Below are 18,738 nucleotides of genomic sequence, written 5' to 3'. Positions count from 1 at the left end.
GAATGGAAGTGATGACCTCACTGGAATAGTAAATATTATGAAATATTTGGAGGTGATCATTGAAAACGAGAGGAGACCACATAAAATGAGTGTAAAGATATGCTACCTTTACTCCAGATACCTCCTAAAATAAAATTTACATAAAAAAAATAGCAAGGATTATTTATGAAATATTCATCGTATTGTTTTATATGTACTGCAATCATCTGGATGGTACTGGAACTTTACATACAAGTATTTTTTTATCTTTTTTTTTTTGTCTTCAGTCATTTGACTGGTTTGATGCAGCTCTCCAAGATTCCCTATCTAGTGCTAGTCATTTCATTTTCATTTTTTTATCATGTAACTGATAATACTACGTTACCATACTACTTGTCAATTATATTTCAAACATTGCCTATTAAGTACTTAATGAGCATTATTCTAATCACTTTTGTAACAAAATTATATTTTAAAAAGTTATTGCATTATATAAATTCAAAGTATGATGTAATATGAAAGATTTTTTTCCTTCTGTAAAGATAAATAGTGAATAAACTTTTTACCCTGAGAATAAAGTAAGGAAGCATATCTACTACTACTACTACTACTACTACTACTACTATCAAGTATGATGTAGCATTAAACAGTTTCTGGAATCGGTAATTAATTTAATTGTGGCCAGGAAACAGTTGTTTTATTAAATTACAACATTCATATGACAATAAGGTGACATCAAGTTGTTTCCTCTCTGAAAATAGTAACAGTTGTGTAACATGTATCACAATTTAAAACATTACTGAAGACCAAACAAATATTAAATTTTGGTTATAAATCACCAATAGAAATAATTTTACTTATAAAAGTATATGATGTACAGTAACATCAAATATACAAGCTTCTCTGTGAGGGTATGTTAATGAATATACTTATCTCCATCCACTACAACAAATAATAAAAGTATTGAACATACTTTTTTACAACAGAAGGAAGTCTTTTAAAGAAATTTCAGAAGATGGAATATTGATTAGAAAATCTATTATATTTGTCAGAAGAGAATCTTTTATAATTTTGCCGTCATATTAATCCATGCTAGTCAAAAAGTACAATATATTGTCACTGGACCATCTACCATACTCCCCAAACTAGACAAGCTAATTTTTACTTATCTTCTCTTTTAAGATCAACTTCATAAAAAAATAATACAAGGGTGCTAATGAACATTTTACATGAAAGTGCAGTGTAAAACCTAAAACCTTTTAATACACCTAGTTTTGTAAAATAAATTTACACAAGTAACCTTTTGAAGCTACCTCATATTTTACACAAAAAACACAATGTGGAGAATAAACAAGGTTATGAAACTGAGGTAATTTATAGACAATGGATATATTTTAGTATTCATGTACGGCTAAGCTACAATTTTTTAATAACTTACACTTAGATCAATATTTTTTTATACTTTTAACCCAGTTAACTTTAACAGGTCATTTATGCTATTAGGATAAACAATTATATGCTATCAGGACAATTATAGAATGCTGTTTATTTTTATTCAATTTTACCAAAGCTTAATGTTCATTAATTATTTAAACATACTGAATCTCTGCTATTATTATTATTATTATTTTAATTAAGTACTGAGATCTCATTCATATATACTGCATTATTTCAATCGGAGATAAGCTACTGGATTATACAAAGTTAAAATATATAAATTACAATAACTTTTATTTAAGTAACTGAAATTAAATCGTGATGTTTTATTTAAGGAGAGTAGATGGTGGAAAATGTTTAAGTCTACTTTCTAGTAGAAAGAATTTAGTATCGACAATAGCAGAAATTCAGAATAGAATATCATCAAATAAATGGTTATCTTGTAAACTAGATTTTGTAAGAATTAATATATTTCTTATGAATTATATAATTACTCCTTATTAACATGCAAGGAACCATCAATTTATTTTTTTAATAAAAAAGAAAATTAAATAAAAAAAAATTAAGTACCCACTTTGCTTTTTACAGATACAAAAAATGTATTTCCAGAGAATTGTTAAAATCACACAAGTAGGAAAAACAGAAAAAGAGTTAAAAATGTATAAATATTATTAATAGAATGTAAAAGCTTTAATAGATCACATATAGAAATAGTTTAAGTTACAACCAATTATTTTTAGACATAATAATTATTATACATATTATATATTATATATCTCATTAACAATAAAATATTAAGTTAATACATTCTTAAGCTGATGTTAAATATTAAATAAATTGATCCCAATACACTTAATTTAATTATCATAATATATTCTGAATAATTTTAACTAATTAACTATAATTCCAAACAACTAAGTGAAAGAATTTATTTTCTATTATTTATGTAAAATAAACTGAAAGCGAGAAATATTAAAAACAGAATGTAACATTATAATATATACATGCAATAAAAAAAAAAAGCAATTTATTTATTTATTCACTCCAGTAACTACCACCTGAAGCCGGATTACATCTATGCTAATCCCCCATTTTTTTCTCTTTGTTTGAAAATGAATAATAAATTGTTTTGGTATATAAAAAATGGATTCAAACTCAGAAACTTGTAGATGAAAGAGGAGACTATTTACCAATTTAATCCTACAATATTAATTATAAAAAATTTCTACAAAATCTTATTTTATCAATTTTTTTAAGACAGCAAAAAAATATCAACACATCAATATAGTAAAGGAAGTTTTTTTAATTATTAAAGGCTGATACCTTTAACAATTAAAACGAAAGGCTGATGCCCAATACAACAATTTATATTCTTTTAACAGTAATGGGAAAAAAAGCTAAACAAATTATGCATATTTAATTGATTAAGAATTAAGACTGATTAAGAAGTAAGCATGCTGACCACAATAACTAGATGGCCAGTAAAAAAAAATTAGTAATAATAGATAAATACAACAACATGCAAAAAAATTAGAAAATTAATAGTATGACTTGTTAAAATTGTGAATAGTTTTGAGATTTTTAATAGACTGAATTACTATACACATAAGTAATTTTATAGAAAATACAAAATATTATATCGTGGAATTTTATCTTCTTTATTTCTCTATGGATGTATTAGCAATATAGTAAGCCATTGAATTACAAAAACTTGCCTCTCAGAATCTCTTTTTACTTAATAAATCATATTAAACTAGTATAAACAAATATACTTTTAATGTATGCATAATAACAGAATAATATTATAAAGACCATTAAAAATGGTATAATAAAAACAGATTCCAGTTTAACCTCTTATTTGTTGTACCGGTTATCAATTTAACTTTATATAACGGTAACGCTATCTGATTATGGGAAGTGTAGGCATAAGGTATGCAACAGAAATGAATTCTACCAACAGCAGTTTCTTTATTGTTATTGGATGTGTAGATAACAAGTATATAAATAAAATACAGCAAATGTTTTCTTGAAAATAAAAATTTTAAAGTTTTCGGAAGCTCGTCTCAATCATCATGAAGTACATTCACTTACCAATAAATTTTATGAAAAAGGTTGTATTACATTTATTGAACCGAAAAAACCACTTATACATATAATAACAAGAATCTCGTAGTCAGAAAGAAAATGCAAGTTATAACCATCAATTCGCAGTATTAAAAAAATGACGCTATTCTATCCCTAAGAACCCTCCTGGTTTGCGTGGATAAACTTAATAAGATACAAGGGTGGAGTGGACTATTCCAAAAATTGCACTTAAATCCTATATTTTTAGAAGATAGTTAAAAGCGATTGTTAGTGTTCAAACAATCTTTAAGAAAATTTAATAAACTTCATCACTCATCAATCATATTGGACCTATACAGAAGTAAAGGTCCAATATGAAGTAAGGTATAGTAGGTATGAAGTAAGGTATAGGCTTTAATATGATGTTCAGGATTACTGTTCACATCGAATCAGGTAGTAAGCTTTTTGAAAAGAACAAATGGTTGAATGAAATTTAGTTAGATTCAGAAGTAAATCTACAAATGATGCCTTTTTTCAACAGGATTACAAAAGTAGCAAACACCCTGGATAGGTTAGAGGATGCTGTCGATTTCTGCAATGTATGACTTTTTTTTATGTTAAGCATGACTCTACTAGAAAAGTAGATGTTTTATGGTGTTAAGTGTTTAAAATTTCACTCTCTGGTTTCACCAAATTAAAATAATATGCAAGAATAGTCATTACACTTTTCAAACTGATTGTAAATTCCCTTTGGAATACCTCAAATCCAAAATCAGGCCATTTTTATTCCTTATATAATAACCTTTTGATTAATATAAATTCATATGTATTTTCATCTACAGACAATATCACAGTTCTTGTTAAAGCTCTGAACAAAGACCTGCTTAATAGCATGGCTTGTTGGTTTTCAGCGATTTTTGTGATGAACTAGTTGTAACAAAAGAGAAAAAATTACAAAAAAATTAATGTTCATTCTCACCTTACAAAAATAAAACCAAGAGTCCTGTAATCCCTTACTCTTAAATCAGGTGATCGTCTACAACTACCAGAAACAACAAAATTTCTTAATGCAATTATTCAAAATAGTATAAGATCGACAGAACATACAGAGCTGTTTGAGAAATACAAAAAATGCTCAATTTTGTTTAAATATCTGCTATTACATGAAATTATCCTAGTCTTGATAGATCTCTGTGACAAAAGCTTCCTTTGCCACCTGCATCAAAGTCCTCAAAAAATCCTCCCTGACATCATCACACCATATCTGTCTAGTTTTTCTCTTCTACGTCTCACCTGTTCTGAAACTATACTGTCCTCCTCTGCTCTGACTGCATTATCCGCTCATCTTGCCTTATTCATCCTCACAATTTCAACACCATTGTACATTTCATCTGACTCCCTATTCATTCTCACTCTCCACTCCCTTATTGTTCGATCCTTCACAGGTACAAAAATTCTTCCCAGCACTCTATTCTCAAATACTATTTAGTTTATTTTCCTGTCTTTTAGAAAGTGTCCACCCTTCATGTTGATAAGTCACAGTCAGATGTAATTCTGCCCTGTATAATCTAAGTTTAAAGGCTCTAGAAAGTACCTTTCATTTCAACACCATCAAAAATATCTACTATGGATATTTTTTCTTTTGATGATATATATGGCACAATAATCTGGGGAAAACACATTACGCAGTCAAAGGGTATTTAAACTCTGAAAGCATGTCATCCACCCATATTATTGATAGAGTTGACCCAAGAACAGAAATATAAACTTTGTAAACCGTATAAACTCCAACACTTTTGACCAACTATTTACTGCAAATTACAGTTCATACAAGAAAGAACTTGTATTACTTATTGTGATTAAATATTAATAATAATAAACATATATTTAAATAAAACATTACAATACTCAAGCATAAACAGCATTATTCACATGTTTAAATAAAATAGCATATTTGTAACACTTCAAATAAAGGTAAATTGCAATAACCCAAAGTTAATTTAGCATTATTTGAAAATGGCCCACACTATTTTGAATTACTTTTGTTTAATGCTAATTTTGAATTAGCATTACAAGTAAATGACTATACCTAAAGTGTTGCTGTTCTTGTCAAAAAATTGATAAAATTTGCATTAAGTTTTTGCAATATTGTATATAATCTTAAGATTTATAATTTTGGAAAAAATCACAAATCTACTGAATATATATATTTTTTTATTACTGTAAAATACTATTTTATATTTGTAAAATTTATTTTTATATTCTTCTTGTATCTAGGTTTAGTTCACACTTTCTATCATTTTGACAGACCATGTTTTTGATGGGTAGAGACTTCTCTGTTCACACATTTCGTCATATTAACATATATGTCAATCTGACGTGTCCATCAGAGTTGTGTTGGGGATCCCCGGTTTTGGTTCCTAAAATAATTTTCCTATGTAAAAATGGATCCTTACACTGCAGTGGTTTTATATAGTATTGTTGTCAGCAGAAACGGCAAAACAAACAATATCGGGTATATCCTATGCTCTGAGAAAGGAACACTACAGGGACAATTAAAATACTTTTGAAGAGCTGAAGAATAAGGAGCAAATGTTTTCCAATCACTTAGAGATGTCTGTAAGGAGTTTTTATAAGCTATTAGCGCTAAATGAAAACTAGTGTGCCTTGAGAAGAAATGAAGATGAGGTACACCATTAATATGGCTCAAAGATCTGCTATCTGTTTGAGATGAGAAAGGATTTTAAATCGCTTAACATTTTTCAATCGGAACATATTTAAATTATTAACTTGAAAATATAAATTGTTTAAGATCCGTATTTTAGGCAAAATTAAAATTTAGAAATTTTACGAGCAAAATTTTACATAAAATAATTTTAATAATTTTTACATAAAATTTTAACAGTAAAATGTAAAATTACATTTTTACATTATTTATTTGAATAATTTTATATAATTAATAGAATAATATTTTTCCTAATACAATGTAATCTATTATTAAATTATAATTACTGTATATATAATTTAAAAAAAGTGTACATATGTTTCATGAAATCGTAAACATTACGGTCTTTGAAATTATAAACTCTAGAGTTAATTCTCACTTTCTGGTTGTTACACTATAGTTACAGAGTTGGAATATCTACAGTTAGTATCATAATAAGAGATTCTGTTGTACAATAAGTACTGTTTTAAAGGAAAAGGTAATGCCACCACTATCGACGGCCAACTGGGTAGAAACAGCCAACAGTTTCAAAGGAAAAGATGATTTTTCTCATTGTTTTGATGCTGTCAAAGGCAATCATAAAGAATAAAAAAAAACCTCTGGAAAGTTGATTTAATTACAAAGATTATTATTAATTTGTGCTATTAACTGTTGTGGATTCTGAATATTGATTCATATATGTGGACATTTGTCATATGGCAAAGACTGTGACTCCGTGTAGTCCAGACCTAGCGCCTAGTGATTTTCACCTTTTTTGAGAATTGAAGGCATGATTGGGCAGACAACACTTCACCACCAATGAAGAACTTCAGAAGGCTGTCAAGACGTACCTACATCACTGACAGCAAACTTCTTTGAAAAGAACATCGGAAAGCTGGTGTCACAATATGTCAACTGCCTCTATTGTTTTTGTTATGTAGAAAAGTAAGTTATACTATGTTACTTTTAGTAATAAACTCATTTTGTTCTGTCAATGTGTCTTTTTTTTTATAGCCTATCAAAGGTTGAAAAAAACAGCCCTTGTAAATAATAAACTAAACTCTTAAACAGGTATTGTTTAGAATATTCGTAATTGTACCTAATTTCAATTAAATAATACCGACTGTAATCTGTATCTTTATGTACCAAAAAGAACAATTCTGTAATACATATACTTGAGATATATAAATGAACTTATAATTTTTTAATATTTATTATATACATGGTTATTCATTTTTATTGAGTGCAATTAATTATCTTTATAGTCAATGTTTTATAATTTAAACAATTTAAAAATAATTAATTTATAACAATTTTATTATAATTTAATTTGAATAGAATAAAAAAATACCGTCTGGCAAAATATTAGTGCATTTTTAGTATAACATAACACTTATCTAATTCCTGCCGCTGTTTTTCTTCTGGTTCATTGAAATTAAAAAAAAAAAGAAATGTATCTCTTTCCATACTGCTTGAGTTTTATTTTTATCTTTATACTCTTCTAAACTTATATTACAGGTCTTTGTTCAACTAATATAATAGGTAAATCTTTGTTGATTTACAACTCCATTATCAATGTGAAATTAATTACACTTATTAATTATAACTAACGTACATTAAATGTAAAAGTGGGAATGAATACACCAACTGCTGGATTGATCAGAACACAATGAGCTTGGTACAGTAATATTGTCTACTATAACCTAGTAGATTTGAAAAGCATCTGTCACAACATTATACTATATAAACAGCACAGGCCACTCTGTGAACTGGATTTGGTGCAGACAAATTTGTCCTACATTGACAAGACCGTTTCTCACAAGCTGACATGGACATATTTTTGATATTGATTCAAAATAGATAAATAGATAAATAAATAAATATTCAAATTCAATATAGATTTTATCGCTATTAGACACATGACAAAATGACTTATCCAGTGTCTGTCAAAATGATATAATGTGTAAAATATGCTTTAGAGAGGAATATCATTTCTTCATACAGTCAAAACCTTATATGGCAAATACCAATAAAACATTTTTAATTCTCATTATTGCAGGGTTATTATTAATTTGGATAATAAGAATCCTATGCGCTAAATATCAAGGTTTTGATAACATATTGAATATCTATCGTACTTTTATAATTTCCTAATTTATGAAAGAAATTCAAAGGAGATTTTAAGAAAACAAATCTATAAAAAAAATTTACTACAAATAAATGGCATTTAACTTAGATAATAAATTTAAATTTAAATTGATTTTTCAAGCAGTATTTAATGGAGAAAGGGATACCAGATAGTTAAAAATTATTACTATTAAAACTAATAAAATTACTTCATTATTAATTTTTATGAAAAAAAATTAATAAAGAACTAATTTTTTTATACTTCAATACAAAATATTAAACACTAACTCAGATAAGGAATAGTTAGGGTGCAATACATTACATGTTAGTGCAATATTACTACAGCATAGTTTACTAAACAGCATAAAAAGAAAAATGTTCAAATTAACTTAAAAATGATAAATTTAAAAAAAATAAAATTCATACAAAACTACACTACTGTGAATAATGTTACTTTCTTTAATGCAATACTAAACTTACAAACATAACTGAAAACAAATATCTTAACTTACATAAAATTTGACTAATGGAATGTGATCATTGACCCTTTCTTTGATGATCTGAGATATTACTGCACACAAAACACATTAAAACATAAAATGGATTAAAGAAAAGAATATTTATAATACTAATAAATTCAGTCCTTTACGTACATGAACACACATTTACATAAAGTGTATTAAATTTTAAGGAATTTTTTTCTCAGTTAGAAATATATAACTACATGCACTTTAATATCAATAAATATGATTATAATTATTAAATATGTTTTCACATTGCAGTACTAATATGCTCGATAATCAATAATTACTACTACTTAATAGTTACACCATAACTGAACAGCTAAAGCCAATTCAACATATAAGATTGCTACAACCGTCAACAAATCAGAATAGACGTTAGCACACACAGTATTTAAAAACACATGCACAGTGATTGAAAAGTGATTGCACATTGTTTATCACAAAGCAATGTTACCCGTATTTGTGACACTAACATTCACTTTTTTTTATATACAATAATTTTGATTTTTTAAATCTTCTCCCTTATAAAAATTTTTACAAACAAACAATTTAATATGATGTTAATGAAATAAGGGCTTTTATGGTTACAATGCTAATCATACATTATATCAATTAAACTAATTCACTAACAAAATAAGTTAACTAAAATAACTAAATCTGTTAAAAAGAAATTTATTATATGCTATAAGTTTCAACATTTATTAAAAATATTTTTAAATTTAAAAATAATAATTTTTAAACAAAATTGAATAACCTTTTACAAGTATAATAATATTAATTAATATACAAGTAATAATAATCTAAGAATCATAATATTACTTGTAGATAGTATTGAAATTTATATTTAGGCCAAAGTATAATAACAAATGAATATTAAAATAATAGTCATTAAAATAGCCAATGACTCATCCAGTTATTAGTCTGTGAATTTCTACATACTGAATTATTCTGCAATGTCACTTCGTTTCATTTCTTTTATTTCAGTGTATCATACCATTCTGATTTCAAAATCAACAGTCGTTCATTCTTATGTAACTGTAAATTAAATTTTCTGAAATAGTATAACAGTATATAATAGTTTTCTAAAATATTGAACAATATTTTTAGCAGTGTGTTTAAGTACACTTCCATTTTAAGTAACAGCATTAAGTTTTTAAATAAAAATGAGTGATACTTCATGTATTTCTATGTTCATAAAAAAAATAAACAGGAAAACCATTTAAAAGCATTTTTTCAAATGCGTTTACTTTCTTTAATTATAAATATCCATACAGAAAAAAATATTATAGCGGAAGTTACTTATCAAATTTCAAAGAACAACCTTTCTAATGTTTTAAAATCAACTGGTTTTTAATTTTTTTAAATAAAATAAAACTGTTTATCTAGATGAAATATGGGTGGATATCGATGAAATAGAGGGCAAATAAGTAAAAGGTTTTGTACGATACTTAGCAAGTTAGCAAAGCAAAGGCTTTTTTTAGAATGTTTAATTACTGTATTAAAATCACCCACAAATAAAATATGATGTTAAATGGTAATTCAAATTGGCAGTAAGGTGGTGTTTTTGTTTAGAAAATGGGTTGCTAGTTTTTGAATAAAAAATTTGAGTGACTTTCACCAGGAAATGACTAGTAATGAATTTATGAAGCGGTAAGAAAACACTGAATGATAGAATAACACTCCATTACACTGTGCTGATGCACAGTATCCTGAATATGTCATAGTCCTGATTCTGTATGTTGGTAGCACTGTCATTATAAAAAATCTTAATATTGGGAAGATTGCTTCACTGATGTGTATACACCTGTGAATGCAAAACAACTAGAGCTGAAAAGGAAATATACCAATTCAAGTCTAAAAAGAATTTGACATCAATAAACACACTATAAACTCAGGAATCCTAGTGGTATAGAAAGTACAGGTATATGTATTTTAAGTATAGGAAATATAGGTATAGTATAGGTACTAAAGTTCATCTACATCTACTGTAAACTTCTACTACATCTAAACATCTACTACCTGTAAACTAGATGTAGCAAGCTTTAGGTCTACTTAATGAAGAAGTGACACAGGCACTTTTTTTGTCTTTTTTTCATTTTCCTATGATATTCCATTTGACACAAGCCAGTACCCTTGATAAATAAATAGAAATTCAACAAAATTTCCAAAAATTAAATCTTAACTGCAAAAATATTTGAGTCATTTGGATAACTCCTCTTCTTTATGCTGGATGCTATTTTTTTACCTTTGATTTCTTCAAAGATTGAAGTAGAAAATATTTTTGCAGCTAAGATTTAATTTTTGGAAATTTTGTTGAAGGAGTTATCCAAATGACTCAAGTCCTTAGGAAAGAAGAAGTAAAATTCAACAGAAAGGCAGAAATAGATGATCTAGACAATGTCAATGACAGTCCTTGTTGATTGTTAGCATGAATAGCTTTTTTTTAAGATTAGATTAACAAATTAAATTGTTTTAAGATTTGCAATTTTAATCTTTCTTTTTGTTTATTTGTCTTATAAGATGGAAATTTTTGTTGACATTTAACAATTTTAGATGTTTTTTATTTTCACTGCTTTTAATTCATTTTTTTATTTGACTTTATTTTTAATTTTGTTATTACATACTGGATAATTTTTTTAAAGAGCATAATAACACTGTAAAATTTTATAAAGAATATTTTTAAAACCACTTTAATGGATATTTCAATGTTATTCCATTAAAATGTATAATATTTTTAAATGAATTAAAAAGATATGTCTCAAATTAAGAGATATGTTTTAAAATTCTAATAACTAGTTTTTAAATTCATTTTTCATTTAAGTATGTAGATCTAAATTACCTTTTTATTTATTATTATATTATTATAATTTATATATTTTTATATAATTCTAAATTAAAAAAAAAAAAAAAAACTTTAAGAAAATAAACTAATAATAAAATAAAAAGTACAAGTATATTTTCAATTTTTAAAAATTTATCAAATAATGTTAAAATATTAACATTATTAATGCAGTGGTCCCTGGTTATAACACAAGTGTAGTGGGACATTTACTGACCAGCATTATATCACCTATCGTGGTATAAATGAAGGTAGCAATTTTTGTACATACTGTACTACAAAATCTACCTTGCACTAATACATATGTAGTGGAACACAGAACACCATCATATTATGGTTAGAAACCCCTTAAAACAACTGCATACAACTTAAAAACTATGGTGAATTTATATGCAATACTGTATTACAGCAGCTAGAGAAAATACTGCACAAAAATTTTGCCAACTTTTATGAATTTTTTTATGACTCATTATTTAAATAAACACAACACATTATACAATACTGTATTAGAATAAAAAATAGTTTTTAATCTAAATATAGTTTTAATAAAATAATTTGCGTAAATAAAAGATAAACTATGTTAAATAAACATTTATATGTAATTCTATAAAAAATTAATTTTTAAAAAAGTCAATGATTTTTTGTTGTTTTACATGACCATATTTTTTATTGTAAAAGTATAGATTAAATCAACACTAACTGGAGAAGTCTGATGGGCTGAATAACAACAACCTCTAATAACAATTACAACCTCTAACCTGCTTATTGCTTCCTGTGCTGTTGGGTTCTGTGTCAGCTGTTCTTCATCTTCTTCGTTGGCATCTTCAGTTAAATCAGGGTCATTTTCTCTAGTGACAATCTGAATAATTTCTTTGTCGGTCATTTCATGAAGTACCGGTTCTCTTTTGTTGATTTCTACCTGCTGATCCAATTGTTCACCTGTGAGATCAGGCTCTGTGAGAATTTTTTAACCTCTATCAAATCACAAGATGTTGAAATCAACATAAACAAATGTTGTTGAAAATCAAGAATCAATGATTTTTGATTTGCTTTGTTAAAATTGTCATCTGTATCCAAATATAAAGTGCAGTTTTTCCAACATTTCTGTATTTAAAATTTCGTTACAGAATTCCAAGCCAAACCGATATTAAAAGCCATCTCTTTCAAAGTAATTTATTTTTTTTTAAATTCTGTAATGTCATTATTGAAAGAAAGTAGACTTAAAATTAGCTCATGCCTATAATTCACTTTGAAAGCTTGAATTATCCCTCTATCGAGTGGCTGGATCAATGCCGTAGTATTTTTAGGTAAACAAAGAACCTTAATTTTCCCATCTTTTGATGTTAGGAATTCAGTAGGAAGGCGAGCAGAGCAGTTGTCTAACAATAATGATGGTTTACTGTCCTCCATATTTCTCTCTTTTAAATGATCTCATATGACTGGAACAAAGAACTCATGGAACCATTTTGTAAACAAACTACTTGTCACCCATGGATGGCAGCTACTTGTGTATTTGATTGGTAATCGCATAAGGTTAACATGTTTAAAATATCAGGAATTTTTACTTTTCCTGATGCAGAGAGGAGCTAGTTTATGCATTCCTGTTTTATTTATACAAAATAAAAGAATGACACGATTTTTACTTAGTTTTAATCCTGCTTTACTTGGAACTGATTTTAAGTCAAGAGTTATATTCAGAAGCATTTTATAATATAATGTGGTTTCATTGCAATTATATAACTGTTTGTCAGTATTACCCACTTCTATTAGTGATTTTAATTGCAACAGAAATGTTTTTGTGCTTTTTCGGAATCTCCACTTGATGTTATCTCCCCGGTCCTGTGCTTTTTTTGTTAGCACCACAACCAACCATCCATAGCTTGAGACTCATCCTCAAGTTTTAAGTCTACAAAATACTTAGCTGCCTGAATTTTCAGAATTGATCTAGCAACTAGACCTCCTTCATTCCTTTTCTGGACAAACCTTGCGTAAAAGCGATCATCAATAACAACGGTTTTCGAAGTCTGCTTTTTTTTCTTTCGAGACCGGCTGTGCCTTCAACTTTGTCTAGAAAGGAATGTAACTTAGTTTCTTCCATCATCCACCCCCTCCCATATTGTGCCTTCTGGAATTCCAAGTTCTTTCTTTAACTATGCTTTTGAAACTCTGTGTTTTTCTTTATCGATTACTTCTAATTTCCCCTTACAGAATATGACTTATGTTTAGTGGTTACCATTCTCACAAAAAAATTTCCTTTTACTCACAAATTCTACATGCAACTTTCACACAAAACACAATGATAAACTCTTACTTAAATAAACCAAACTGATCTAATATACACTGTACTGTAGTAAAGTAACACACATAAACAGTAACGAACAATTATTACTTCCAATGTAAATTATTAGACGTAAGGAAATACAGCAATTAAAATAAAAATGTAACAAATTCTGATAAACAACTTCCAAGAATAACTCACATCAATCTAAAATATACAACTGCACAGTTAATTTATAAACGGAGATAAAATTAAACGATAAGGTTTACTTTGTTATATTTATTGCAGAATGTTACAAAAAGTATTTATAAAATTTAGTTCTGTATTATAGTAGCTAAAACTACATATTGTAAACAAATTTCAACTTGCCTATGTGTTTCAAAAATATGTTTTAAAAACAAATTAAAAATAAATCATTTAAGTATGTGGGCACATACTTCAACCCATGTTATATTCAAAAGTGCAGTATAACCAATGACGTTAAAACCAGGGACCACTATATTTCAATATTTTCATTTGGTACGGAATAACTTATTCCTTCTTTTCATATCATAAAACAAATGAGTCTAACATAAGCATCCATTTTCTGAAAAGCCAGATTTGACACTTTGAAAACTAGAATTGTAAAAATTACACAAATAAAAGTTACGTGAAACAAGGTACTCGATTGTTATATTTTTAATCACAAACTCTTCAATTAACAAAATAACAAGAAAAAACAAAAGAGGAGTCCAACTTGGTTACTTTTCAATATAAAACAATTTTTCAGTACAGATTTATACTTATGTTCAGTTCAGAAATTCTAATAAATTTATAATTTTCTAAATTATTTTTGTTTATTTTGAATGTATACATTGTTGTAATCTGTACAACTAATGAACAATAAGCACCCTTCCTCCCCGTGGCCCATTGAGATGATGATGATATGTATGACATGTAAATGAGTTGTAGTCTTTACATATGCAGGTCGACCATTCCTGAGAGTAAGAGTTACTCTAAATGAGAGTATTATTGTTACATTTCGTTACTTTTATCTAAATAAAAATTACAAAAAGAATGAATTTTAAATTATGGAAACAAAAAGAAATTAAACTTTTAATATTTTATGGAAAAATTTCAAAGATCTGATGACTTGAATGATATTATTTTAGTATAAATATCAGAAGAAAAATAATTTAATGTAATTAAATTATTAATCTAAGTATAAATTCAATTTAAAAAACTTATAAAATATACCAGATAAACAGCTGTAAATGACAAGTTTTATATAAAAAGAGCTAAACTTATACATAACTGAATTTAAAAATAAAAAATAATAATTAAAAATATATTCCTTAACCGGGCATGAAAAATAAATGTTAAAAATAAGAAATCATAATTTTTAAACTTGCAAAATAATGCAAGATTTCTTGAGAACTAATAAAAAAATTAATTACGAATTTATAAACAAAAATGTGATGTATGATAAAATGGGCAACATATTATTAAAGTTAAGTATCATAAAATGTCTGTTAATATTTTTTTCCACAAAACAATTAATTTGAAAATATATTTTGTTGATTTAAAGGATTATACACAACAAAGAGAATTAAATTGAACAAAGAACTCTTTATTTTGAGTAAAAATTATAAACCTTAACCCAAGTTGATGCTAACTTTCACTCAAAATCAAGATTCTGCGCGGTCTGAAGTTTTAGAAATATCTTTATATTCTGTAAAAGCTTGAACAAGTTGAAAACTAGCTCATGCACTGTAAAGTTTTTAAAGCACTTGTCTTTTTAGAACTTGTCTTTTTAAAGTAAGTGAAGCTTTTTACATATTTTATGTTCGATACATACACCTTGGATACAAAAAACTAAACTTTTAGTTTATTTTTCTTTGTAAATAGTATTATTTCAAGTTATATTTTTTGATAGTTTTAATATTTCAATTATGATGCTACAACACTAGTGGCAGTAGCTAAAACTACGTATTGTAAACAAATTTCAAATCGCCTGTGTGTTTCAAATATATATATGGTTTTAAAAACAAATTAAAAAAAAAAATCAACTTTTTTTTTAACTAATTAAATTTGCTAAACAGAGTAACAGGTAAAATATGATTCAGCATGATAGATAAAGCAGTATAGATTCTGCAATTAAATACTGTCAATTTTCTTTACCAATTACATACAAAACTTAAAAATTAAACAAATATTTTATGACGAATAAAGATCTATCGCTCAGTGTTTATTTACACGCTAAATCATACTGTGAGAATAAGGAATATTTCATAAATTCAACAAGGTGAAAATCCATGGGAAGTAGCAGAAAGAAAAACAGTATGTAATTAATCTAATGTTACCTTTTAAACTGATACTGAAATGAAAACTTCATCGACACACAAAACTACATAGCAGTGCTGAGATCATTCCAAACATTCACGTACAATATTATATTCAGTACTATGAACATGCTTAATGTAAATGATTTTCTAATATACATTTTGTTAGGTGCTACCAGAAACAACTGACTGTCGAGTCATAATTTTCACTAATTTATTTATACTACTCAAAAAATAATTTACTAACTGCTATTAAACAACTTTTTTTTGCAAGTAATCATTAGACAAGATTTTTTTTACAAGAAAGTGATTATTTATGGTAAATAATAAAACAATCTAAAATGGTAAACAGAACACGGCAATACTTTGGAACTTTACACTAACAACTATGAAAGTAGACATAAATATCTGATTCCAGAAGGATGATAAAATGGCGCATATAGTAAGAGAGGGAAGAACAATGGAACTTTTAAAAAATACTTTACTAATTATAAAGTTTTAATTAAAAAAAAAAAAAAAAGCAATTAGATGGCCCTCTCAATTACCCAGTATAGGCATACTAGAGGTGGCTATTCAATTCAACACATATAATACATATATAAGCAACAAACCTTACATCTCTATTATTTAAACTGTTTCAGATGTTAATCTGAAAATAAAAGTAGCACATTTTTGTTGTAATCGTAACAGTTCATAATAACCATGACTCATATTTGGAAATTTTTATGAAACTTCATCACACAATTCAAAATCAACAGCATTTAGATTAATGGAGTGTGTTTTCTTCATGACAATGCACGTCCACAGGCTGAACAAAAAAACTTGTGAACATCTCAAAGGTTTCAGATAGAATTTTTTTTGATTGTATGCCGTACAGTCAAGAAGTTGCTCCAACTTGCAATTTCCACCTGTTTACAAAATTGAGAGTTTTTTGGTGGAAACCACTGTGAAAGTGACGATGACACGTCAAGACAGCTATTCATGAGCAGCTTAACGGACTGGCTGGTGGCAGAATTTTTTGACAGTGGCACACAAAAACTAGTGCCAAGATTTGTCAAACTTAGGAGGTGATTATGTGGAAAAATAGCTTAAAAAAGCAGATTATGATGCATATATTAATACAATAAATTTGTTATAAAACAAAAATGGATTTTACTTTCTGGACTACCCTAGCAGTTAATACATAAATGAAACAAAATCTCCTATGATAATGAAAAATATTGCATAAAGTATACAATATTTTACAAAAAATCACCAATATTTAATACACTAACACTTTCTTATTCATAATATAAATAAAAAATTATTAAAAAAAAATTCAGTCATTTCAAAGATATGTATTTCTCTACATACCTTCAATTCAAGGGTATTGTATTTCTATTTAGTAATGATTTTAATTATTTCATTATTATCTCTAACTTAACGAGCATCACAGTAGTTATCTATTAATGATTACAACCAGTAACCAAAACAAGATTTATGATTTCTGTTGTTTTGAATATAAATCAATAAATGCATTAAGTTTTTCTTCAAATTATGTGAATGACACCCAAACTCACTTCAGGCGTATGTTGTGGTCAGTCACACACACTGGTGATCAACTGACACTGTAGTAAGTCACGGTGACCAAAATGGCAAAGGTGAATGCCAATGATGACTAAATCAGTGATGCTGTTACAAAGTAAGGAATTTTGCAGCGGTGCTACAACTAAGCAAACTAGATTTGTAATAGAATTTAATTCTTTTTTTCTTATTTAAATATGAGATGAATTATTCTTAAAATACAGTAAGCAGGATCTAGTGATTATTGAGGGAAATAAAATTATTAAATTTATTATTAATGATGTAAATAAATAAAATGTTAATTAAAAAAAAACTGTAGATACCCGGATAAAAAATTCACATGTAAGTGTCATTCAATCAATTTCTGCTCTGTTCATAACTGTAAATTTGTTAATTTTTGTAAAATTCCATTAACTTGGAATTTAATGTAATTTATTAATAAAGCAATTAATGGATAATAGTTACTTTTTTTTTTACACTGTTTACTAAATAAATTTATCTGAAAAATCCTAAGCTAACCAAGATTTGAAACAAATTTTAGTGTACTTCTGCAGAATCACAAATGTAAATGAACAGATAAACCATTATGTTGTACAACTTTATACTTTATAACTGTGGTCATGGACTACAGGTGGTCAGTGATGATGGGACAGATGTCATAGGCAGACTTAGATTAAAAATTACTTGAACAAAATAAATAATAATTAAATTGGTAAGATATCCAGGAACTGTCCAAAGGGCCAACACACTCAACCATCCCACTAAAAGTAAGTAGCATAATTATATAATCTGATTTATTTTTTTAATAAAGATAAAATGTTTGTTCAATGATGATTTACATTTAACAGTTTACTTCCAATTTAATTCTTTTTTATATGTATTTGAAACATGCCTTTGGATTT

The sequence above is a fragment of the Lycorma delicatula genome, chromosome 9 (assembly GCF_047948215.1).
Source record: "Lycorma delicatula isolate Av1 chromosome 9, ASM4794821v1, whole genome shotgun sequence".
NCBI classification, from domain to species: Eukaryota; Metazoa; Arthropoda; class Insecta; order Hemiptera; family Fulgoridae; genus Lycorma; species Lycorma delicatula.
This window is presented reverse-complemented; position numbering follows the sequence as displayed.